Source organism: Myxocyprinus asiaticus, chromosome 1 (assembly GCF_019703515.2).
Source record: "Myxocyprinus asiaticus isolate MX2 ecotype Aquarium Trade chromosome 1, UBuf_Myxa_2, whole genome shotgun sequence".
NCBI lineage: Eukaryota > Metazoa > Chordata > Actinopteri > Cypriniformes > Catostomidae > Myxocyprinus > Myxocyprinus asiaticus.
Genome location: NC_059344.1, coordinates 29,888,263 through 29,915,430, shown reverse-complemented (window position 1 = coordinate 29,915,430; position 27,168 = coordinate 29,888,263). Strand labels below are relative to the sequence as shown.

The following is a 27,168-nucleotide window of genomic DNA, read 5'->3' as shown; positions in this document are numbered from 1 at the left end:
TGCTTTACACTTTAAAATTAAATAGATTTTACAGTAGTAACATTAACTGAGGTATTTTGACAAAAATGTTAGTATCATATAAAATAGGCTAACTTTTTAGGTGAAATCAATTATACTTTTGTATAATGAAACTATGTTGTAATAAATAATGTTTTTAAAGTGTTTAGGCTACTATTGTATTCATAAATACTATAACTATAATCCGATAAAAAAGTGGATTTCCCTATCTGTCACTCACTCAACATTGTGTCAATGTAGTGACACTAGGGGTCACTCTTGGGAGCCCCAAACACCTCTGATCTTTGAGAAAAGGGCAATGGGAATTGGCGAGTGGAATTTGCATGCCACTCCCCCGGACATACAGGTATAAAAGGAGCTGGCTCGCAACCACTCGTTCAGATTTTTTCTTCGGAGCTGAGCGGTTGTGTTTAGCGAGCTGAATCCTCTGCTGTTCCATTCACCTCTAAAAAAACTGTTGGAGTTTACGGCGCATTACAGCGGCTTCTCCCCCTCGCACACTGGTGGAGTGCAGAGAACACCCCTGGGCGCTTCAACAGTCTAAAAGAGTATATATTCTTGCAATAAAAGAGTATATTTCCCCTACTTAAAGAGTGGCACTGATGGAGAGCATCTTTTTAAAGATGCCTTTCCATTTGTGTTTAATTCCTGGTTGCGGTCATTACCTCTCCGCTTCCGATGGCCACGATCGCTGCCTTACGTGCTTGGGCGCTGCCCACACGGAGACAGCGTTCGTGGACGGGTCCTGTGCAACATAACCATGGCAACGTTGCGGTCGTGGCTTTCCTTCGTTATAGGGAAAGCCACCCCAGCAGCTCCCCGCCTCGGTCCTTCTACCAACGGGTTTGAGGCCACGTCGGTTAGCACTGGGGGCGATTTGGGGAACCCAATGGGAGCCGCTCCGCCGGGTAACCCCCCACGGACCTCCCATTCCCCAGTATGCTCGTTCGCCTCGGTCGAGTTCTGGGATAAGACCGCCGGCTCGTCTCAGGGTGAGTTTGCGATCTCATTCGGAGCTCGTGAAGTGGATGAGCTCTCGATCGCAGCATTGGAGAATGGGCTGGTCCAGTCTGACGCCGAGGACTCGACTGGGCTCCCACCTTCAGGTACGGTCACCCAGTCGCAGACCGACGCGGAGCTGGTGAACCCTCCACTCCCCCCTGAACTCACACGGCTTGACGATTGGTTCCTGGGCTCGGAGCGCTCTCACTACCCTCGACGGTGGGGCTGCCATGGAGTACTCGGCAATTCCCCAGGTGGATAAGGTGGTTGCGGTGCACCTGTGCCCACAAAATGCCACCACCTGGCGGAACTGCCTGAGACTCTGTGCCTGTAGGTTTACATCGTCTCTGGCAACTAAAGCCTATGGTGCCGCTGGACAGGCCGCCTCCGCCTTGCACGCCATGGCTCTCCTGCAGGTGAACTAAGCCAAGGCACTAAGAGAACTGCACGAGGGTAGTTCTGACCCGGGATTGATGCAGGAGCTGCGCTCGGCAACCGATCTCACCGTCCGGGTGACGAAGGTCACGGTGCGGACTCTCGGGCAGGCGATGTCCACCCTGGTGGTCCAGGAGCATCACCTATGGCTCAACTTGGTCGAGATGAGGGAAGCTGACAAGGTACGGTTCCTTGATGCCCCCATCTCATTCGAGGAATTTGCCCTGCAGTTCTCGGTGGTTAAGAAGCAGACAGAGGCTATTCAGCATATCCTGCCCCAGAGCGGATCAAGTTCACACACCCTGTCTGCTCATTGTCAGGGGCGTCCCCCTGCTGTGACGACACCGGCTCTGCCAGCGGCCTGGCCCCAGCGTAGAGCCACCCACAGGAAGCAGACGCCCCCCGTCTCACGGCCCACTGCCAAGAACCCAAGGAAGGCTTCTAGACGCCCCTGAGATGGGTGACCCAGGCACCTGGAGAGGCTAGGAGGAGAATCCTTTGTTGCCTTTTCTTTGATTCGCCACATGCCCGAAAGGCAGACGCGCTGTCACGACAGGTCACGCTCAGGTGGTCCAGCTGGTTTGGAGTTGATTCGGTCAAGCGCAGGTAAGCCTGTTTGCTTCCTGAGAATCCTCCCACTGCCCACTCTGGTACGTCCTGACCGAGGCTTCCCTCAGCACAGATGCGCTGGCACACAGCTGGCCCTGGGGGCGCCACTGGTATGCGTTCCCCCCCAGTGAGCTTACTTGCACAGACCCTGTGCAATGTCAGGGAGGACGAGGAGCAGGTCATCCTAGTGGCACCCTACTGGCCCACCCAGACTTGGGTCTCAGACCTCACACTACCCATGACAGCCCCTCCCTGGCGAATTCCCCTGAGGAGGGTTCTCCTCTCTCAGGGATGGGGCACCATCTGGCACCTGCTACCAGACCTCTGGAATGTTCATGTCTGGCCCTTGGACAGGATGCGGAAGACCTAAGTGGTAGACACGATCACTCAGGCTAGGGCTCCCTCTACGAGGCGCCTGTATGCCTTGCAGTGGTGTCTGTTCGCTAAGTGGTGTACTTCCCGATGCGAAGACCCCCAGAGATGCGCAGTAGGGTTGGTCCTTTCCTTCCTGCAGGAGAGGCTGGTGGAGCGGCTGTCCCCCCCACCTTGAGGGTGTACGTGGCCACTATGGCAGTGCACCACAATGCAGGTGACGGTAAGTATTTGGGGAAGCACGACCTGATCATCAGGTTCCTTAGAGGCGCGAGGAGGTTGAATCCTCCCAGACCGCGCCTCATTCCCTCATGGGATCTCTCTGTGGTCCTGCGGGGAGCCCCATTTGAGCCCTGGAGTCAGTTGAGCTAAAGGCAGTTTCTTGAAGACTGCCCTCCTGACTGAGCTCACATCCATCAAGAGGGCATGGGACCTGCAGGCATTCTCTGTCTGTGACACGTGATTGGAGTTCGGTCTGGAATACTCTCACGTGGTCCTGAGGCCCCGACTGAGCGATATGCCCAAGGTTCCCATGATCCCATTTAGGGATCAGGTGGTGAACCTGCAAGTGAAGCTGCACCAGGAGGAGGGTTGCCCTTTTCGTTGCTGTGTCCAGTGCGTGCTTTGCGCATCTACTTGGATTGCACGCAGAGCTTTAGAGGCTCTGAGTAGCTCTTTGTCTGCTTCGGAGGACAACGGAATGGGAGCGCTGTCTCCAAACAGAGGATCGCCCACTGGGTCGTTGACACCATCACATTGGCATACCACGCTCAGAATGTGCCGCCCCCCTTGGGGCTTTGGGCACACCCCACTAGGAGTGTGGCAGCCTCCTGGGCCCCGATCAATGGCGCCTCTTTGGCAGACATCGGTAGAGCAGTGGGCTGGGCAACACCCAATACCTTCGCGAGGTTCCTCAATCTCCAGGTTGAGCCAGTTCGTTCTGTGTATTGTCAGGTACGACCAGGTAAGTTGGTGGGACAACTGGCCGGGTGTACCACTTGTATATAGCACCTTTCCCCTTCTGGAGGGGGAGACGTGCGCTTGTTACCCCCCAGACGTCGAGGTCATGGACCCTGGATGTCCTTCCTTCTCAGCCATGTGGCAGGTGAGTTTGCGGAGAAACTCGATGCTGGCCCAGTACGTGTGCTACTAGGTCCTGTACTGGGGTAGGTGCTCCACATGCGCTGGTTGCCTGTTTGTAACCTCGTGTGATGTATCTTCTGCGAGACGGTTTCCTTGTTGGTAAACCCACGTCTTCCTTGAGCAGAGTTTCCCTCTGCCACCGGTCGCCATGTTTGTAGAGCTCCGTCCCCTCAGGGTAGGACCTAACACTGGGACTTCTCCACATGCAACACTGCCGACAACACTTGGTAAGACCATGTGACATATTTCCACACAATTGCCTCCCCTTTGGGCAGGATGTGGTCTCCACAGTGTCTTCCCCTTGGGAATGGACACCCCCGATGCAGACATTTATGGCCTCCAGCTGAACAATTTCCATTCTTTTTTGGGGAGAAAAAAAGAAGAGAAGAGGCCACAGCTGGGGTGGACTGTCCCCATTTTGGGCAGTTGACTTGTCCCCGAGGTGCGGGGGACTGTATGATGCTCGTAGGAGCATTGGGGGAGGTTACGTGACGGCCAGGTGTGCTGGCTACGAGGCACGCAATGGTTTGCCCATCTCGCACCACCAGTCCACTTAACACAGCTCAGCTAGTTGTGGAGTTTCGTATAGGGACCCCTAGTGTCACTACATCGACACAACATCGAGTGAGTGACAGATAGGGAACATCCTGGAACTTTCGTAACCTCTGTTCCCTGATGGAGGGAACGAGACATTGTTTCCTCCTGCCACATCTCTGAACTGCCTGCTGAAATGGCCGGGACCCTGTCACGGCTCCTCAGCACAAAACCTGAGTGGTTGCGAGCCAGTTCCGTTTATACCCATATGTCTTGGGGAGTGGCATGCAAATTCCACTCGCAAATTCCCACTGGCCTTTTCTCAAAGATCAGAGGTGTTTGGGGCTCCCAAGGGCGACCCCAAGTGTCACTACATCGACACAACGTCTCGTTCCCTCCATCAGGGAACGGAGGTTACAAAAGTAAACAGGACAATAACTTTAAACAGTTTATTTTATGTTTATTTTAACATTCATGATTGGCCCCATTAACTTCCACTGCAAGTGCCTCACTGTAACCCATTTTTTTTTTTTTTTTGCTTTGCTTTATTTTTTAACAAAATGAGAGATACTTCAAAATAAATTTCTGTGGTGACTAACATAATGCCACAAATTCTGTTGATTGAGCTTAATTGGTAGTGAACCCGGAATATTGCTTTAATAATTTGGTGTTTGTACAAGGTAATTTATTGTCTTGCATAACTTGTGATTGCCATACAAAACCAAGATTCAAATTCTGCAGAGCTGAAAAAACTGTGGCAGGTATTCTGTCTCTGTTGGGCTGGTTACCAAGGCATTAAGTTCTTAGTGGTTTGTACAGGGAGGGAAAATGAGAGATAGACCAAATAGTATGCATCCCACAGGGAAGGTAACAAAATATCATTTATTTATCACCTAGGAGACCAGAGACCAGAAGATGAGGGCTGTGAGAGAACACTGTCACAGCTGAAACTTAATTGACAAACAGACACACATACAAACAAACCGATGAATACATGTCAACATGAACAAACATGCATGTGCAAAGGCTACATGGATATTCAGTGGAAAATATTGACACACTCATATGTAGGGGAGTATAAATGTTACAGTATATGTGTGATGAGCATTTCATTTGAGCTGAAGTGTAGGTGTTGGTTTGATGTGAGTGCTGACGGTGCCTCTCTTTTACCCTCAATCATTAAGATGGACTCGTGGGTAGCTACGCATAACTTTTTTTCCTTTTGTCATTATTGTTTTAATTCACATACTCTTCTTTATCTAAAGAAACTTCACAGATAAGTAAGAAAGGCATTCTTACTGTGCCACACACATTATCGTTACAAACACATGAATAATGTTTAAACCACAATCAGGCATCAGATCAAGATTAAGATGGTCTTTCCTGAAACACAGACACAAGCTGTCGAGCATCATCTTTGTCTCCCCTGTCTCCTTGCATCTCCTCCTGAGTTGTTTCCCTGATACTGAGGAGCCATTTATTTTTCATATGACCTTTAGACAGCCTGTGAGTGGAGGACAGCCCAGGTAGATAACTATAAATCAGATGGTAGAGAGGCAAATAAGGCAGATAAGCAACAGGGCTTCCATGCAGAGGTGTTAATTTGGCCGCGTTGGCAGTACCTCAAATCACCTCTTTGTAGTCATGCTAAACACGCAGATTCATGACCGATGAAAAAGTGTACAGGGGGAGAGCAATCACCTCCTCCATTTCTTCCACCTCCAAGGTTGTCAAAGGTCCTCCTTCTCTCCCACTCATGTGGTCGGCCGAGGTCTTTTCCTGTAGGACCCTGGGGTGCCTCTGCCTACACACCCACGGCCAGCTGAAAGATCAAGGGTGAGGGAGATGCTCAGTGCTCGCCCCCGCTGCAAGGGCTTCCCTCAGTTCTTTTGCATGGTGGAAGGGGCTTTCTATCTCTTTCTCTCTCTCTCTTTTCCTCCTCCTCGTTCACTTTGTACCTTCATTAATTTGTTGGAAAATCTATAGTGAGGCTTTCTCTTGCCCGCCCACACAAAGACATACACTCCGAGAGCAGTAAACCCCCGTCCCTCCCTCCCAGCCCATGGATCGGTGAGTTTGGAGGGAGAAAGGGAGAGCCTCTCACAGACAGAATGCTGCCTCTACTACTGCATCAATATACAGTCAGTTTAGGGCCTCAAAGGTACTAGACTTCTCTACATTCTTTTTTCAACGTTATTATTCTCACGAGTCCCAGTATTGAAGTACTATGGACAAAACTTTTTTGTCTATCTATATTTATACTAAGACATATTTCTGCACATTTCGTTGGGTTTTGTTTGGGGGAAAAAAACATTTTGTGTGATTATTATTGAAATAAAGCAGACTTACATTTGCCTGAGCCAACAACATACCCTGAAATTACAAGCAATGTGATCCTGAGAGTAGAGTACAACTATTCTGACCACTCAAGCTTATTAGGCTTTGGCACAGCAAGATTGTGATATTAAATATACAACAACCCTTCTCAGATATGCAATTCGAGCAAGGAAATGTATTGTCTGAATACATAAACCAACAGTGGGTGCCTCTGCAAGCAAGATCTTCATTACTGAATTTTCTCAATATGCTCAAGATTTCCGTTGTTTGTTTTTTTTTTTTTTTTTTTTTTTTTTTCTTGAGAGGGCTTCTGTAGGTTCAAGAGATGTTTGGAATTGATGGAAGATTGTTTCATTTTGTTGAACAATATAGTTTGGTGCCAGCATGTACACTATACTTTATTGTAAGCTTAAGATGAAACCTGATCTATACACTATCTATGTTTTAAAGGGGGCCCTTCAGAAAAAAACCCCAGATCTAACTAAATCCATGGATAAGATAAAGAAGGCAGAGTCAGTAAACATGATTTTTTTCCATGCCTGTTGTTCATTGCACATGCAGAGTGGAAATGTAATGGCATGTCTTGACACTGACTGATCAATAACTGAGCAAAAACACTGATTAAATCCAGAGCAGTAGTGAGATTCTCAGCACCTCCAACATTCCCCTTCTTCAAATGCCAACCTTTACCATCAGCCACACAATCCTTCCCTCCCAAAAAAGCACCATAACTCAGCAAAATGACACCAAATATAACATCCCATTAAAAAGACCCTTGCCCTAGCTTTAGTTCCAATTCCATGGTATTCTTTCAGCAAACACTAAAAAAATAACACAACTAATCACAGAAATCACACCTGCAGACAGGTACAGGATGGCAACAACAACTGCCCAAGTTACACCAGGAATGCACAATCCATCCATCAGTGCTCAGACTGTCCGCAAAAGGCTGAGAGAGGCTGGACTGTGGGCCTGTAGGCCTGTTGTAATGCAGGTCCTTCCAGACATCACTGGCAACAACGTCGCCTATGGGCACAAACCCACCTTAGCTGGACCAGACAGGACTGGCAAAAAGTGCTCTTCACTGACGAGTCACGGTTTTGTCTCACCAGGGGTGATGGTCGGACCCGTGTTTATCGTCAAAGGAATGAGCGTTACACCGAGGCCTGTACTCTGGAGCGGGATCAATTTGGAGGTGGAGGGTCCGTCATGGTCTGGGGCGGTGTGTCACAGCATCATCGGACTGAGCTTGTTGTCACTGCAGGCAATCTCAACACTGTGCGTTACAGGGAAGACATCCTCCTCCCTCATGTGGTACCCTTCCTGCAGGCTCATCCTGACATGACCCTCCAGCATGACAATGCCACCAGCCATACTGCTCGTCCTGTGTGTGATTTCCTGCAAGACAGGAATGTCAGTGTTCTGCCATGGCCAGCGAAGAACCTGGATCTCAATCCCATTGAGCACGTCTGGGACCTGTTGGATCAGAGGGTGAGGGCTAGGTCCATTTCCCCCTGAAATGTCCGGGAACTTGCAAGTGCCTTGGTGGAAGAGTGGGGTAACATCTCACAGCAAGAACTGGCAAATCTGGTGCAGTCCATGAGGAGGAGATGCACTGCAATACTTAATGCAGCTGGTGGCCACACAAGATACTGACTGTTACTTTTGACTTTGACCCCCCCTTAGTTCAGGGACACATTATTCCATTTCTGTTAGTCTCATGTCTGTGAAACTTGTTCAGTTTATGTCTTGTTTGTTTAATCTTTTTACTTTTATACAAATATTTACACATGTTAAGTTTGCTGAAAATAAAAGCAGTTGAAAGTGAGAGGATGTTTCTTTTTTGCTGAGTTTATATTCCTAGATGACATTAAAAAAGTAATTTGGCTTTGCCCCAACAACTTTTTAAGACCTACTTAAGACACATTTTAAAGACCTACTGAGCTGAGATATTTTTCTATTTTTCTTCAAATGTGTTCTACTGAAGAAAGAAAGTCATACACATCTGGGATATCATGAGGATGAGTAAATTATGAGAAAATATTTTTGGGTGGTCTATCCCTTTAAATTGTTCATTTTTGCGGACAAGCCGGTTTCACTGCTGCGCGCTGCATGAGTTTTTTTTATCTGAAGCCCACTTCCACCTGTCAAGGTCTGTTACATGGATGATTGTTTGTAATAATGTCTATTTGTGCAGCAGCATGTTCATGTATGCTTTATTCAGCATGTCATGTGTTTTGCCTAATTGTGCAGAAGCAGCATGTCCTCATGCTTAACTCAGTATATCTGTGGATTGTCTAGCAGTAGCAAGTCTCAGTGCTTGCTCTGCAACAGAAGATCTAGTCCTCCAAGACCAATATCCAATCAATATATCATACCCATATTAATGTGAATCTAAATCTTTCCAAAAGTTGTCATGACTGAACTGCCATTGTATTGAAATGAAGGACTGGGATATTCATTAAAACATCTCATTTTGTGTTCTGCATAAGAAAGATTTGGAATGACACAAGTTGAGTAAATTATGACAGATTTTTTCATTATTGGGTGAACTATTCCTTTAAGAGTGATCTCTGGATTCAAGCTTAATATTACAAATACTTTTAATTTATTAATCATGTAGTTTCCTCAGTAATCGCTGGCTAAAGTTTTAGTATTTTAGTATTGTAGCAGGGAGATTAGACTTGCTAATCTCCCTGCTACAATACTAAAAGCTGATGGTACAGTTGAGAGAAACTTTGCAGAAATGAAGGAAACATGACTCTGTGCATGACAATAATGCCTAGACACCTAGCCTGAGTGGGAGGTACTATGTCAGAGTGTCATTAAGTGTGGAAGAGTGAACGGCTATGCGGTGGCTGATTTGTCAAGTGCTGTACATCAACACGAAAGTTCAAACCTAATAAGTGCACACTACAGATATTGAAGACAATATTGACAGAGACTGACAATATCGAAGAGTAATCATAGACAACTTTAATATTATATTAAAAGATAAATCATTGTTTATAAAACGGATCGTTTTGGTTCTAAACCTGATTGGATGAGCCATGTTTAAAGCTGTTGTAAAATAACTGATATGCACACACCTGTAACAGCTCTTCAATTAAATTATATATTAATGTGGCAATAAACAGCCTACAGTTGAGCCAATGAGCTGTATACTAGGCAGAAGAATTGCTTAAATATAATGATTAATTGAACATTTTGCTGTTGCCACCATTGTATAAAGTTAGGCACTGTAACACTTTTAAAACACAGTTCCAGCTCTAAAATATGACTGTAGAAGCTACGTTTTAAATCACTGTAAAATAGCCAGTATAAGCACACCTGTAACTGCATATAAAATGGATTCTATTTTAATGCTCCAAGTTGTTACTAACTAATGAACTGCATTGCTTGTCAGAATAACTGTTTATTGTTACTTATTTTATTAAGAGTGCAAGCATTGATATCTATAGTGTTTGTTATAATTTTCTACAGTGCATCCGGAAAGTATTCACAGCGCTTCATTTTTTCCACATTTTCTTATGTCACAGCCTTATTCCAAAATGGATTAAATTCATTATTTTCCTCCAAATTCTACAAACAATATCTCATAATGACAACGTGAAAGAAGTTTGTTTGAAATCTTTGCAAATTTATTAAAAATAAAAAACGAAAAAAATCACATGTACATAAGTATTCACAGCCTTTGCCATGACACTCAAAATTGAGCTCAGGTGCATCCTGTTTCCACTGATCATCCTTGAGATGTTTCTGCAACTTGATTGGAGTCCACCTGTGGTAAATTCAGTTGATTGGACATGATTTGGAAAGGCACACACCTGTCTATATAAGGTCCCACAGTTAACAGTGCATGTCAGAGCACAAACCAATCCATGAAGTCCAAGGGATTGTCTGTAGATCTCCGAGACAGGATTGTATCGAAGCACAGATCTGGGGAAGGGTACAGAAAAATTTCTGCAGCATTGAAGGTCCCAATGAGCACAGTGGCCTCCATCATCCGTAAATGGAAGAAGTTTGGAACCACCAGGACTCTTCCTAGAGCTGGCCGCCCTGCAAAACTGAGCAATCGGGGGAGAAGGGCCTTAGTCAGGGAGGTGGCCAAGAACCCGATGGTCACTCTGACAGAGCTCCAGCATTTCTCTGTGGAGAGAGGAGAACCTTCCAGAAGAACAACCATCTCTGCAGCACTCCACCAATTAGGCCTGTATGGTAGAGTGGCCAGACGGAAGCCACTCCTCAGTAAAAGGTACATGACAGCCCACCTGGAGTTTGCCAAAAGTCACCTGAAGGACTCTCAGACCATGAGAAACAAAATTCTCTGGTCTGATGAAACAAAGATTGAACTCTTTGGCCTGAATGGCAAGCGTCATGTCTGGAGGAAACCAGGCACTGCTCACCACCTGGCCAATACCATACCTACAGTGAAGCATGGTGGTGGCAGCTCATGCTGCGGGGATGTTTTTCAGTGCAGGAACTGGGAGACTAGTCAGGATCGAGGGAAAGATGAATGCAGCAATGTACAGAGACATCCTTGATGAAAACCTGCTCCAGAGCGCTCTGGACCTCAGACTGGGGCGAAGGTTCATCTTCCAACAGGACAACGACCCTAAGCACACAGCCAAGATAACAAAGGAGTGGCTACGGGACAACTCTGTGAATGTCCTTGAGTGGCCCAGCCAGAGCCCAGACTTGAACCTGATTGAACATCTCTGGAAAGATCTGAAAATGGCTGTGCACCGACGCTCCCCATCCAGCCTGATGGAGCTTGAGAGGTCCTGCAAAGAAGAATGGGAGAAACTGCCCAAAAATAGGTGTGCCAAGCTTGTAGCATCATACTCAAAAAGACTTGAGGCTGTAATTGGTGCCAAAGGTGCTTCAACAAAGTATTGAGCAAAGGCTGTGAATACTTATGTACATGATTTTTTTTTTTTTCGTTTTTTATTTTTAATACATTTGCAGAGATTTCAAACAAACTTTTTTCACGTTGTCATTATGGGGTATTGTTTGTAGAATTGAGGAAAAGAATGAATTTAATCCATTTTGGAATAAGGCTGTAACATAACAAAATGTGGAAAAAGTGAAGCGCTGTGAATACTTTCCGGATGCACTGTATGTTATTTTATGTTTGCGGGCATGGGATGTAATACATCGCAGAGATCACAAACTAGTTAGGATGGTCCCCAATTCCACTCACTCAGATGAACAGACACACATTCTACTAGGCACTAGGGGGCAATATAATAATCAAATTTGCATTTTCGCTAATATCTCCAGAACTTTATGAGCTAGAGTGCTATAATGAATGAATTTACATGTTTGCTTATATCTCTGTAATTTTATAGGCTGGATTATTAATAATTTCATCTGAATCCTTGAGTGCGCCTGAATCTAGAGGTAACAAGGTTTTCCATTTTTTTCCAAGAATCTTTTATTTTTTCATCATTTTGAATTGTCTAGACAACTTATTTTATTGAGCTCATCCTAGGTTGTTTATCCTATTCGTAGGAAATTTGACAAATATCATCGAGAGATACACCAGACAAAAACAAAAAAACAAGAATAATGATTTGGCCTGTCCCATTGCGACTAATTAACCTGTATATAATAAGCATACTATCAGAATGTCCCAAAACATAGTGCACACAGACACCATGGCAATCTGATGACGTATACCAAATTTTATCAACCATGATGATAGCTGGTTGCACTTGCCACTTACATTCAATATATGCAATTATTTATTGAACTTTTTTTTTTAAATGACTGTTCTCAAATGCAGTTGCCATTATACAAAAAAAAAAAAAAAAAAAAAATGAAAGAAAATAATGAAGCTTTGTGTCATGCCTAACCAAACATTCACTTTGGTAAAATCACTGTAACGCATTACCTCTCATGGCTTATTGCTTTATTGGAGACTTAACTGACATAATTACAATAAGTCCCATCTGCTAAGTGAAACAAATACAGTAGGATTCTGAGCTAGTTAGAGCTGGGTCAGCATATTCATTACCCCTACCTACCTACAGTAATCCTCTCTCTCTCTCTTACTGTTATTCAGCACTCTTACTCTCTTCTCTTTTACCTCCTTAAGCACTGTGGGGGTTTCCTAAGCTTCTCTGTGGCTGTGCTACCCACAGAATGATTTGAGAATATGCAAAAAACTTACATAAGAATTTTAAAATATTAACATCTTTATGTGGTTTAAACAGTGTTAGAGATACCAAAGCCTTATGTAAGATCTTAGATTGTTAAAAAAAGACACGCTTCATGGATGTGTTTATATGTGTGAGTGAGTGTGCATGCAACAAGTATGGCTTTATAATTGCTAAGAAACCAGTCTATTTATAGTTTTGCATCTTACATTACTGACATCATCTAAACTTAAAAGGGTAAAGCAAAAAATATAAGTTAACTGGCTCACTCTGTTTCATAACAATAGAGGTGGCCACAGTTCCTTCAACTTCAGACTGGAAAAATATTTAATGATCTGATAACACCATTTAATTATATACTTGTGCCAGAGACACTCTGTTATTTCGGTAGGAAAGGCAAACTGTCTGTTTTAGTGCAAACACAAGAGTCAACTTGAAAGGGATTATAAAATTAAGCACAAGCTACTGATAAACACTTGCCCAGCATTCCATCCCAGAATAAGCTGTACAAGACAGGAGATGATGCTGATTATCTCGAAATTCCCTGTGACAAATGTATGACGTGGGTGAGAATTTTATTCTCTGCAAAATATTACATTAACTGGAAACAGTAATAAATAGAAAAGCCAGTGGGCCTCACAACACTAAACTGTTGAGAAGAGCAATACCACTCTTTTTTCATGCAATAGTGAGTACTAACAAGGCCTGTACCACAATACTGATACCAATACCAATTTTTATTTATTATTTTTTATTTTTTTCATTCACTATAATGTATAATTGAAACCTAACATTACTTTATTGAATAAAAAAAAAAGTAAAATTTCAGGCTTCTTTTTGTTTGCCATTCTGGTAACACTTTAGAATACTGTTCATTCGTTAATAGGTAACTATGCAGGATTAATGCAGGACAAATTAGTAGTACTACATTATCACTTAAGTCACTACTATGAACTAATATGGAAACACGATTAGTGTTTAGGCTAGTAATGATATTCTACCAGGCAATGCAGTAATTTAGAGGGGTTATGCCTTTAAGCTCATTTCTGGTTAAAGAACACAAGAGGGACACTGTCCTACTTCTGTAAAGATGTAGGTTTTGTCACTAAATAGAATATAATCATTTACATTTAGTCATTCCAGTGCTGGTATAGGTGACATCATATAGACTCTGCCCCCACTCCCTGAAGGAATAATACAAAAATCTGAAAATAAATCACTAGAGGCTACAATTTATACAGGGCCATGACCTGTTTATTGACAGTTAATTACTTCACAAGTTCACATGTTAATAAATACATAAGTGAAATTAAGGTAAACAGATCTGACTTGCTGTATATATAGACTCCAGCACGACTCGACTTGAGCTCTGATGTATTTAAAATGACCCCTTAGTAAATAGTTATCTATAGGAGGATAACATTTACTAGTTATTAATAGCTAACCCCAATCATAAGTCTGCTATTACTTATTGGTTAGGTAAACAAACTTGTGTATTAGTTAAGAGTAGTGATTAATCATTAAGTGCTAAGAATTTGTCCTGCATTAGTTCTTGATTAGTTTAGGATTAATTATGAAACCGTATAGTTATTTAGTAGTTCTCCAGTAGTTATGAAAAATAGTAGTTATTGTTTAGCTAATAGTGAACTACTTCATTAATCTGTGTGCTATTACTAATTAGTTAATCACAGTTTCTTGTTAGTTAATAGTAGTAACTAAAATGTTAAAGCTGTGCTATTAATTTGTTCCTGTGTAGTTACACATTATTGAAGGAACAGTATTCTAAAGTGCTACTGTCATTTTCATAACTTAATTCCTTGACATTCATTCTATCGTATACTTGTATACAGCTGGAATGACAATAATAAATTTGACTTGATTTTGACTTAAACAGCAATTGTAAAATTCTTCACTGTCTTTTACCTTTAAGCAAGAATGCACATAGGTCTATTTATCTAAACTCTAAACAAAGGTAGCACAAACCTGCTACTTTTATTCTTTTCCCCCTTTTTAATAATAAAAAAAAAAGTCTTCCCCATCCAATCTGTTTTATCTTTGGCGAACCGTCTCTTAAGCCATTGGTGGGGGGGGGGGACCTTTAAGGACATCTCCTATATTATTTAGAAAAGTGAAAAAACACACTCTGTCATTGCTGCTGTTAAGCATTTGAATGACTTACCATTGCTGTTCCCTTTCAATTCAGCCATGAATGCTGTGTCATAGCTGACACTATGGTTTATCCCCACAGGCGTAGCCAATCTCTGAAACTCTTTAAAATCTGTAATTTTAATTGGCAGATAGCGCTTTGTGCTCCGCCTCCTTCGCGCATCAGCGGGCATATATAACAGCAGTGCACAGCACTATCTCCTCAGAATTTTTCGCCTTCAAGGTGCCGATAATCTCTCTCTCGTACTCTGCACGAAAATTGAATTTCTCTCTACTAGAATCGCCATCAAGATCTGCACCTCTCACAGTGGGTGGATCAGTTTTCTTCCATCCCTTCTGGTGCTCCAGCGATTGTAGATTACTACACCATAGTACTATGGACTGGTTTGTATCTATTGACCTGAAAGATGCATACTTTCACGTACCCTCATCACAGGGGCTAAGTGAGTAAGGGCTTGAGATTTGCCTTTGAGGGGACGGCTTACCAGTCCTGCCTTTTGGCTTATCCCTGGCTCCTCGCACATTCATGAAATGTGTTGCTGAGGCTGAGTGGCGTTCGCGTTATGAATTACCTCGATGACTGCTTGCTCTTAGTACAATCAGAGGAAAAAGCTTGCAAACACAGAGACCAGTTACTTGCACATTTGAAGCATTTGGGACTAAAAGTCAACTTGTCAAAGAACATGTTAATGCCCAGCCATCAGATTTCATTGCTGGACATTAATCTCAACTAAGTCTCTATGATGGTGCCCCTGACGGAAGAACACATTCAGTCCATTCACCAGTGTTTGTACATTTTCAAACTGGGAAAAACATTTTCTTTGAAGCTTTTTCAATGAGTCCTGGGCCTCATGGCCTCTGCAACAATGGTCACCCTGCTGGGACTACTGCAGATGAGACCACTTTAGTGCTGGCTCAGATTTAAGGTACTGTACCCCATCATTCATGGCGACATGGCCGCTTATGTCTTGTGGTGACACGCCGCTGTCTAGCCACGTTAACTATTTGGAAAACGCCAACATTCTATCAAATGGGCGTGGCACTCGGTCAAGTGTCCAGACGCAAAGTGGTCACAACAGATGTGTCAAACACGGGCTGGGGAGCCTTGTGCGATGAATTGTCTGGAACTGCTAGGTGTATTTCTAGCATTAATGACTTTCCGACCAGCCGTCCAGGGGTTTCATGTTCTGATCAGAACTCACAACACGGCAGTCGTGGCCTACATAAATCACCAAGGGGGAGTTAGATCATGTCCATTGATGAACCTGGGGTGCCAGCTTCTCCTCTGGTGTGCAGAACATCTATCGATATGTGCACACAATTTCCAGGTCACCTGAACAGCGGTGCAGATTTGCTTTCTCGACAGGGCGTTTTAAAAAGAGAATGGAGACAGTCTTCAGACAGTTCTGATGATATGGGACAAATTCGGGGAAGCCAAAATAGACCTATTTGCATCACTGGAGACAACACATTGTCACCTGTGTTACTCTCTGACTCATGCCCCACTGGGCCTGGAAGCTCTAGCCCACAAATAGCAGGCAGGAAGCTGTCCACTTACTTCACCAAGTATTGTATTTCACCAACTGATGCGCACAGGCTCTCAAAACGGGTGCTCGACACCATATTACAAGCTGGACATAGGGCAGTCTATCAATAGGCAGACACCCTTTGATTGTGAAATCCTTACGTGGTGCGAGGCAGTTAAGACCATCTTGGCCAACCACCGTGCCAGTTTGGGAATTGGCGCTTGTGTTAAAAGCACTCACAGGCCCGCCGTTTGAGCCATTGGATTCAGTGAGTTTATACGTTGTGACGAGGAGGAGGGTGGGGCCGGGCCGTGAGTGCACATGGCCGGCCCCCAATCGAGCTAATCTGCCAAGGAGAGGGATAAAGCCGAGCCAGATGCAGCAGTTCGGGAGAGAGAGAGCCACACGCAGCTGCCGTGTGTGTTTATGTCTTATTACGTTTTCACTAAACATTATTTTGAGTGTTCAGCTGGTTCCCGCCTCCTCCTTGCCCATTTTAACCCTGTTACACATGTACTCTCATTAAAGACTGCGCTGCTTCTCGCTTTGGCTTCAGTAAAATGTGTCAGGGACCTTTAAGCTCTGTTGGTCAATGACTCCTGCATAGAGTTTGGACCAGGCTTATCAAAAGCCATTCTTATACCCAGGAAAGGCTATGTGCCGAATGTTTTGACCACTCCCCTAAGGGCGCAGGTTATTATCCTTCAGGCATTCTTCCACCTCCGTTTGCTTCAGACAAAGCGGAGAGGCTACACACACTGAGTCCTGTAAGAGCACTGCGTGCATATATCGATTGTACGAGGCAAATGCGGCTTTTGGATCAGCTCTTTGTCGCTTTAAAGTGTTGGCTGTCTCCAAACAAAGGTTTTCACATTAGATAGTGGAAGCCATTGTGCTTGGATACAACTCGCAAGGCATACAGTGCCCTATTGGAGTAAAAGCTCACTCCACTAGAGGCATGACATCTTTATGGGCATTGTCTAATGGTGTTTCCCTTGAAGACATCTGTCTAGCTGCAGGTTGGGCTTCCCCTAACACTTTCCCTCTCTTCCCAGGAGCTTATTGTGAAGGAGAGTTAAACTGTGTATTTTGCTGCTTACTACCAGCTTATTTATACATGGTCATCCCATAAACCGCAGTTAGCGGTCACTTTATATAAGTTTTCACTATCCATTTGGTTAGTCCCTTATATATATATATATATATATATATATATATATATATACTTATTCACACATGGTAGTGATTTAATTCATCCTGCGATGACTGTGCCACCCGAACCGGTTAGCATCATTGCCATGTATATCCATCCATTCATCATCTATATATATATATATATATATGAGAGAGAGAGAGAGAGAGAGAGAGAGAGAGAGAGAGAGAGAGAGATACTTATTCACACATGGTACTGATTTAATTCATCCTGCGATGACTGTGCCACCCGAACCATTTAGCGTCATTGCCATACCATCCATTCAACATTCTGCTTCTCCTTTCTTATTGCAATGCGAAGTGGAGACTCTGTTGTGCTTTTTACTACGCCATTGGTTAGTAGGCATTGTTATGCGTGCAAACCAGTAGCACTGTGTAATGGTATACATTCCCCATAGTGTCAGCTAGGACACAGCATTCATGACTAAATTAAAAGGGAACGATAAGGTTACGACAGTAAACATGGTTCCCTAAAATGAGGGAATTAATTTTGCGTAAGCTGGCTGCATTACAGAATCTTCGCTACAAGGGTCGAGTATCGCTTGCACACTTCAGGCTAAGATTCTGAGGAGATAGCACTGTGCACCACTGTTATATACGCCCGTTTACGTGCACAAAGCGCTGTCTGCCAATTAAAATTTGCACGATTTTAAAGAGTTTCAGAGTTTGGCTATGCCTGCGGGGATAAACCATAATGCCAGCTATGATGCAACATTCATTCCCTCATTTCAGGAAACCATGGTTACAGTCGTAAACTTATGGAAGGAGAAATTCTTATTTTTCTAGACAACTTGCTAATTTGCTAACACATTTCACTTCACTTATTTTATCTTTGTGTTCTTAAATAGCATTTGTTTTCAAGATCAACACAATCACATCAATTAAAAGAAAACACTTCAAATCAATATGTGAGGTTCAATAGGATTGGAATGTTGGGTTTTTAAAGATCAATCAACCCATCTCTTCTAAACACTCAAGGGAAAAGTAAATTGGATGGATGCAGAAACTTGTTCACAAATTTTCATTAAATAATCAAATAGCAGCTATTTCCTGTTGGCATGATGAAGTCTGATCTGTGATTTATCATCTGCATATGTCCTCAGTGGACATTCAGACCAATTTTTATTTTATTTTTTTATTTATTTTTTTTTACTTTTGACACATGGCACAGAAGGAACAGATAAGTGATGTGTGCAAAGGAGAATTTGACAGAATTTGTGCTTAGACTCTGACTAGTTTATTGGTCATAAAACAGCACATTTGCCTGAAAATCAAAAGCTGTTTTTATGCTTAGATCATCCCTTGGGGATTAAAGCATAGCTAATAATATGCTGTTCAAGCTATAAATCCATACCAGGTAAAGAGAGAGAGAAAGAGTTCACAGTGACCTGACATTCCCAAACATATCAAGACATAAACATTACCCAGTATTAAGCTGCCTGACTCCCGCAGCTACGTCACTCCAGTCCAAGACTAGATGTTGATCGACTGCTTTCAGCAGGGGAGCAGAGTTGAAAATGTACAGAGAAAACCTCAGTCAGTCACACACACACACACACAAGCACTCAGAGAGTCAAGGTCCAAAACCTTTGAAAAATGTATATTTATTTTGGTGAATGGTGAAGCAAGAAACAGGACTAGGCCTCAAAAACTGAAGAATGAGACAGCTATTTCTTCAATCAATGTCTGCCACCACTGGCCAAAAAAAAGTGACAATCTTGTGTGTTTTAATCACGTTCTTTAAGGAAAATATTGATGATATCATGTTTTCTTAATGGCTTAATGGCAAAATGTGAGCTGAAATATTTATAGATGTATATGTATACACTGGCGGCCAAAAGTTTGGAATAATGTACAGATTTTGCAGATAATGTACAGTTTCAGAAGGAAATTGGTACTATAATTCACCAAAGTGGCATTCAACTGGTCACAAAGTATAGTCAGAACATTACTGATGTAAAAAACAGCACCATCACTATTTGAAAAAAGTCATTTTTGATCAAATCTAAACAGGCCTCATTTCCAGCAGCCATCACAAACACCTTATCCTTGAGTAATCATGCTAAATTGCTAACACTGCTGAAAGCTATTTGGCTCATTAACTGAAGCTTAACATTGGCTGTGTCTCGTTTCGAAGGCTGTGTTCTAGGTAGGACGCGTCCTTTGAAGGCTGCAGTATACTAAGCATCCTCCTTTAAACAAATCTCATTTAAACGAGATGGTCTTGATAAAATAATCAAAAGGCATTGCTCAGGTGAATTGTATGTGTGTGAATTTTGTTTTCTGAAATCAACTTAACCATCTTTATTCAACACTCCTTTTCCAAGTTTTACCACCCACCTAAAACAATAAAAAGTTTTGGGCAAGCATCACATCAGGTTTTCTGGATGACTCTTCCCCTAGAAACCATCATTACATACAGACTATATCAAACAATTATTCAATACTTAAGTCTTCACTTTTCTCTGTCTTTTCTTAAACAGTATAACTTTCCGAGTTGAATGGAATGCAGCAAGAGGCAGATAACTAATGTTAGCTAGCTAGCTTTGCTAGCATCATTTACACTTAGCTTATCATTCTTTATGCTTCCTTTCTAAGTGCTGATAAACGTTTGACGTGGTCCCAGCCGTCTTGGTAAGCATTGCATTGCAGAATTTACATACTGCTGTGTGTTTTCTTTTGGACGCTTTTTTGCAGATTAACTCTTTGTGGTTTAGGTCAGTGTTTCCCAAAATGTTTTCTGCCACGGCACACTTTTTACAATTAAAAAATCCCATGGCACACCACTATCCCACATAACCATCGTCATGGTTATCGATCAATCAATACCGATCTTGGTTTTCCTTTTCAAGAACTTGTCCATGTTTTCTATCTGTCTCAGTAGCGTGAACTCGTAATGTTTGAAATTCAGCTATGCAAAAAATGCGAGTAACATAGGTATGCTGTATAATGAGGTCACAGATGCCAAGAGCGCTAATTGGATAATGAAAAACCAACAAATTTGTGTCTTTTCCAATTTGTAGATTTGTTCTTGCAAACCAATTCTTGCAACAGCACAGCAAATAAATTGTTCATTTTTTATTTATTTACTGTATTTTCCATAAATAAAGTCGCACCTGACTATAAGTCACACCGGGTCAAAATCGCGTTGTTGATAGAGAGAAACAAAACACATCTGTCCAACTGACAGAGGCTGGATCCGGCAGCCACTAGGACCCGAGGAGCAGCTGCCCGGCCTCCATTCATCGGTTCATATGTCAAATGCGCTCTGTGACGATTACAGTACCTTAATCTACACATCGTATCATGGTGTTTTTGGACTTGTTTAAAACAGGAGAATTTGCTTTTAGTAATTGTATGTAACAATTTCTCATATTATTTTAGTGTTTTATGAGAGAAACGCGACAAGTAAACCACATCTGTTCATTACATCTGTAACTATGCTGTGCACAAACAGCTTTTAGTCTGTGAGTAAAACAATACACCTGTTGTATTCGGTTCACTGACTGAATGTTTTTACTACAAGTGTGATGATGAAGCATCATTTTGTGGGCATGTGATGAGTTGCGTTTGACAGCGGACTAGAGTTTGTTAGAACAATAATGTTATGATTGACAAAATATTTAAACTGGCTGCATAAAATACTTTGTAATGGAAAATATACAGAATTGGCAACTTTAAAACTCTTCTACGGTCTCTATGCCTTCACTAAAATACCGTAAAATAACTGTATTTATTTATTTTGAGGAATTTGTGTGACTTACATCTGAGTCCATGATATGGAGTGAAGTTTGTGAGGGAAGGAGATACAAATTTAAAATGGAACGCAACCCAGCTCTCATAAACTGCCACCGGTGTCCTCTCTTCTGTAGCTTCTCCAAGACTTTCTGCCCTGTCACTATACAAGAACTGTAATACAGTGAACTTCTGCATATTTCATTTTATTTTGGAAAGGAGCCGTTCATTTAGGTACGAGAAAACCGTCTGAACACGTTTAACCACTGATCAAACTTCATTTGTTTTTAAGACTGAGTCAAACATTACCTGAGTCAAACATTAACACAATGTAGTTTTACATATATGTGGGGATATCTTGTTTACTTGCTACTATATGTCTAAAACAAACGTTTTACTTACCTTAGAAAGATACAATACCAATAGTGTTGGAAATGAATGGGAACTCGGAGCAAAAATGCCATCAAATTTAACAAAAATATCCCTTCTAAATATGCAACAAGTTCCCGTGTTTGTTTAAATAATATCTGATATAGTTACAATTACATACATTGCAATCTTCTTTTGACTTTTCACTGAACATAATTTTTGACTGCTGTCCAGTTCCTCGCACCATTGCATGCACAGATGGGCTCTACCTTCTATCAATCCGCATCAGTTCGGTATTGTACTCCTGCGTTAAATTCCATGACCGTTCGCACCTCTTGTTCAAAGACTGTTTGTCCTAGCAGGTAAAACGTTCCCTCACGGTCCTGAACTGTACTTTCCTTCCCTGTCTCACCCGCTAGAAGCCAAAAGTGTGCAAGAGATAGATGTTATATAAAGAAGGTATGAGAAATCACAAAACAAAATGTAACCAAATGCTACAATTTACTTAATAATATCTCAATATGTTAAATAACCACAATGTTAATTAAGACTTTATTATTACAACTGTAATACAATAATACATATACAGAACAACCACTTTTAGTGTTTGAATCAATCATATCTCTCATTAAAAACTGTGCGAAATGTTTATTTTTGACATTTTATTCAGTTGGCATGTAGGAGTTGATAACAGTTTGCTTAATAATCTCTTTCCATATCTGGATAATTGCTGCAATATCATAGAGGATACATTTCCTCCTCTATGATATTTCATTATATTAGTTTTATTCAATATGTTAACTTAATAGCCAAAATACTTGGACATATGTGAATGAGAATAAACCTGAAATAGTAATAATAGTTTCAGTCATAATGCAGATTGTGTAGAAACGATTTAGAAACATTTAGAATGTTACAAATGGCTATTTCTATTTAAATAAATGTTGTATTCTTAAAATGTTCTATTTGTCCAAGAATCCTCTTGCAGCAATGCAGGTCTTTGGCATTTAGAAGCTGCTAATTTAGGACCTGTGAGGAATTTGTTTCTCAAACTAGGGACTGTGATTTACTTGTCTTTTTGTTGTGCATCTGGTCATCCACTTCCCTCTCTGTCCTGGTTAGAGACTGGTTAGTTTTTTTTTTCAAAACAGTAATGCATGGAATAGCCTTCATCTCTCTAAAACAATAGACTTTAGGACAAAATAGAATTTCAGGAGAAATGTGTTTCTTTTTGCCTATTTTTAAAACCAAAATTTGACTTAATACCCACTGTACTGTGATTTCCGGATGGTAGCGCAACTATTTTCAATTGTTCTAATAATAAGATAATGTTCTTGAGTACCAAATTAGCACTTTAGAATGCTTTTGTAAGGAATAGGTGACACAGTATATGTTTGCCATCATGGGTAAAGAAAACATTTAATAAATATCTTAAAACAATTATTTCAAACCATAATAATATTGGCAATTAATGATTTTGATGTTATTTTTGATCAGTTTAATGCAGATGGAAAAAATTTATTTGTATTTTAAATGTTATTTATTTATTTACTTAATTTTATTTGATGTACCTTTACCCTGCAATTCATTTACCCACCGCTTATGTATATAGCCTATAGACAGAGATGTGATGCCATGGACAGTATTCAATGATATGCTTAGAATGATATGCCTAGAACATGAGGCAGTGAAAATGCATGTTAGATCCAGTGTACACAAGACCTCTCTCTCCATCAGATGTCCATATATCAGTGTTCTGTCTGATATCCAAAACCAATCAACATCAACAGCTTATTATATTAACTCACTCTCCTACCATCCCAAGAGTCAGCAGGGGGAATATAGAAGAAGGCAGGAGACGAAGTGATGGTAAAAATGTTTATTGAATAATCTTGAGAGTTCAGTCTATAGGCACGCGCGCGAGTACTTCAAAACAATGCGCGAGACATTCAAAACTACAATGTCGGACTACTGGACTGTGTTTGTGCTGCTCAAGATTTAGAGTTTATTGATACTTCTCCAGCAAAGTAATTGTAGTAATAAAGCAAACTCATCGTCCGTCCAGACAAAATTGCTCGATGCTTTCGCCATCTTCATTGTTTGTATTGACCGCTCTGTGGAAGAATGCTTATGTGCGCAGGCACGTAGTGTTTCTTTACAAAGTGACATCGCCAACTACTGGCCTGACATGTGTAATACAGCCTTTTTAGTCATTTTTGCGGATCCGTGTGATGAACGGGGATCGTCGTCTGTACGCGAAAATTTTCAAAAACGCAAAGGAAAAACGTTTCCGTTTTTAGTACATCGTTGTCGTGTAAACATAACCTTACTTTCTGGAGAAATGTCCTCTGGCCTAATGAAACAAAAATTTAACTGTTTGGCTAAAATGACCATCTTTATGTTTGAAGGAAAAAAGGGGAGGCTTGCAAGCCAAAGAACACCATCCCAACCATGAAGCATGGGAGTGGCAGCATTATGTTGTGGGGGTGCTTTGCTTCAGGAGGGACTGGTGCACTTCACAAAATAGATGGCATCATAAGGAAGGAAAATTATGTGTATATATTGAAGCAACATCTCAAGACATCAGCCAGGAAGTTAAAGCTCAGTCGCAAATGGGTCTCCAAATGGACAGTGACCCTAAGCATACCTCCAAAGGTGTGGCAAAATGGCTTAAGGACAACAAAGTCGAGGTATTGGAGTGGCCATCACAAAGCCCTGACCTCAATCCGATAGAAAATGTGTGGGCAGAACTGAAAAAGCGTGTGCGAGCAAGGAGACCTACAAACCTGACTCAGTTACACCAGTTCTGTCTGGAGGAATGGGCCAAAATTCCAGCAACTTATTGTGAGAAGCTTGTGGAAGGCTACCAAAACATTTAGCCCTTTAAACAATTTAAAGGCAATGCTACCAAATACTAACAAAGTGTATGTAATCTTCTGACCCACTGGGAATGTGATGAAAGAAATAAGAGCTGATATAAATCATCCTCTCTACTATTATTCTGACATTTCACATTCTTAAAATAAAATAGTGATCCTAACTGACCTAAGACAGGAATGTTTTCGCCGATTAAATGTCAGGAATTGTGAAAAACTGAGTTTAAATATATTTGGCTAAGGTGTATGCATATATATACTGAATATATATATATGCAACAAGTTCCCATGTTTGTTAATATATATATATTAGAAAGTGTTGAAGTGATATTTAGATACTGACGCAACAGAAGGTACTGAAATAATCACTGACGTGGTTTCCTTGGAACAAGACTGTAATAATGACTGATTAAGACTGTTTAAGACAACAGACATGATTATCTTAACACCTTGACATTTCTCTCCTTTTATAGGAACTTAACAAAGCCTTAGGACAAGCATTCAATGAGAATGGTGTAAATGAGAGAGGAGTTTAAGGGATGAGGACAAGAGGTTCCTACAGGGAGCAAGGATGGCTCTGACACTTACCATTCCAGGAGAGGAGAGGAGAGGAGAGGAGAGCATTGTGTGGGCTGCCTGCTCCTCTTACCCAGGCATCCAATAATATTGGCTAATTACATGATTTTTTTCAGCTTCTCCAGCCTCTCATCATGAGTGGGAGTCAAAGGCTTTATTGGAGTATATACTGTAGCTGCTGACAGAAAAGCTTGTCCTGATTCTCTCCCTCTCTCCATTCCTCATTCCTCTCTCCTACATTCGTTTCTGTAGTAGCAGTCCCTCTGAGACAGGTTTCCCCAGAATCCACGTAAAGAGGTATCTCTACCCATGCTGCAGAGTCAGGAACATCTCATTTCTAGCTTTCTTCAGTGTTGCCTCATACACACACACGCACACACACACACACACACACACACACATCCACATGCCTGCAAAGCCATAATGCCTTCTCCTCAGTTTCTTTTTTTATTAAACATTATCTCTCTCTCTCTCTCTCTCTCTCTCTCTCTCTCTCTCTCTCTCTCTCTCTTTCTCTCCTCTCATCCTACACTCTGGGAACCTGCATGGGCCGCAGCCCGTTGACAAATGAGACGCTGGGGCCTTTCGACTGAGCGTGGGTGAGAGCGGGGATTCTGTATCTGCCCTGGAGAATCTCTCTCTCTCACACACACACACACACACACACACACACACACACACACACACACACACATGTTGGTGCAGCTATCCTTATAAGGACTCACCATAGACATAATGATTTTTATACTGTATGAACTATAGATTCTATCCCCTAACCCTAAACCTAACCCTCACAAAAAACTTTCTGCATTTTTACATTTAAAAAAAAAAAAAAAAAAACATAGTTTAGTATGTTTTTTAAGTGATTTGCATTATGGGGACACTAGAAATGTCCTCATAAACCATATTTATAGCATAATACCCTTGTAATTACCAGTTTGTAACCTAAAAGAAATGTCCTCGTAAACCACCCAAACCCGCCCACACACAAATCCACAAAACAAAACCTACAGTGCCTATGATAATCACCCACATGATCAAAACAGGGAGAGAGTGGGAAAAGAGGTAAAAAACAGGTATTAAGCTCCAAAGGTCAAGTCCAGCACTACCTGTAGAAAAAAAAAAAAAAAAAAAACATGTTATTTTTACAACATCATATTAATTATAATAATAATAATGTATTTTATTTGTATATCACCTTTCATACATAAAATGCAGCTCAAAGTGCTTCACAGTTGGAAGTATAAAAACATAGAATTCAACATTTCAGAGAGAGTAAAACAAATCATCGCAATAACAATGAAACAGTATAAAGATAAAAAAAAAAAAAAATGGTAAAGCATTCCAGATTTTTGCTGCATAATGGCTAAAAGCAGCTTCACCAGATCTCTTAAGATTTACATTACAGTAAGAAATTCTGCATCGAAAGACCTCAAACTGCGAGTTGGAACATAATTTAATAAACAGTCAGAAATGTATGATGGTGCTAAAGCGTTAAGTGCTTTAAAAACCATTAAAAGAACCCTAAAATCAATACTGTATTTAACAGGTAACCAGTGTAAATTAGCTAAAACTAGTGTAATGTGGTCTCTCCTCCTGGATCTTATAAGCACTCTGGCTGCAGCATTCTGCACCAGTTGCAGTCTATCTATACAACACTTAGGTAAGCCAGTATAAAGTGCATTACAATAACCGATGTGAGAAAAAAATAAATGCATGAATATTTTTTTTATTATTATTATCAAGTGAAACAAAGGGTCGAATTTGTGTGATATTTGATAAAAACAGGTCTTAGTTACATAATCTGTATGAGACTTAAAATTCAGATCACAATCTAGAATGACACCAATGTTCTTCACCTCTGTCTTTGACTGCAAGCCAGAGTACCTAGTGCAGTTTCAATTCTTTCCCTCTCATGTTTTATGTTAATTTAAATGCAGAAATTCATCCATAGTAGGATGCTGGACAAACATTCAGACAATTTCTTTAATGCTTGTGTGTCATTTGGATATACAGAGATATATAACTGAGTGCCATCTGAATAAAAATGGTAGTTTACCATGTTCATGAATTATGTTACCCAATGGCAGCATATAA

General features: G+C 41.5%; 1 pseudogene; it reads right to left on the bottom strand.

The window, feature by feature from the left end:
* Positions 1 to 27,168, bottom strand: part of LOC127439842 (12S rRNA N4-methylcytidine (m4C) methyltransferase-like) — a 125,924-nt pseudogene that overhangs the window by 33,520 nt on the left and 65,236 nt on the right.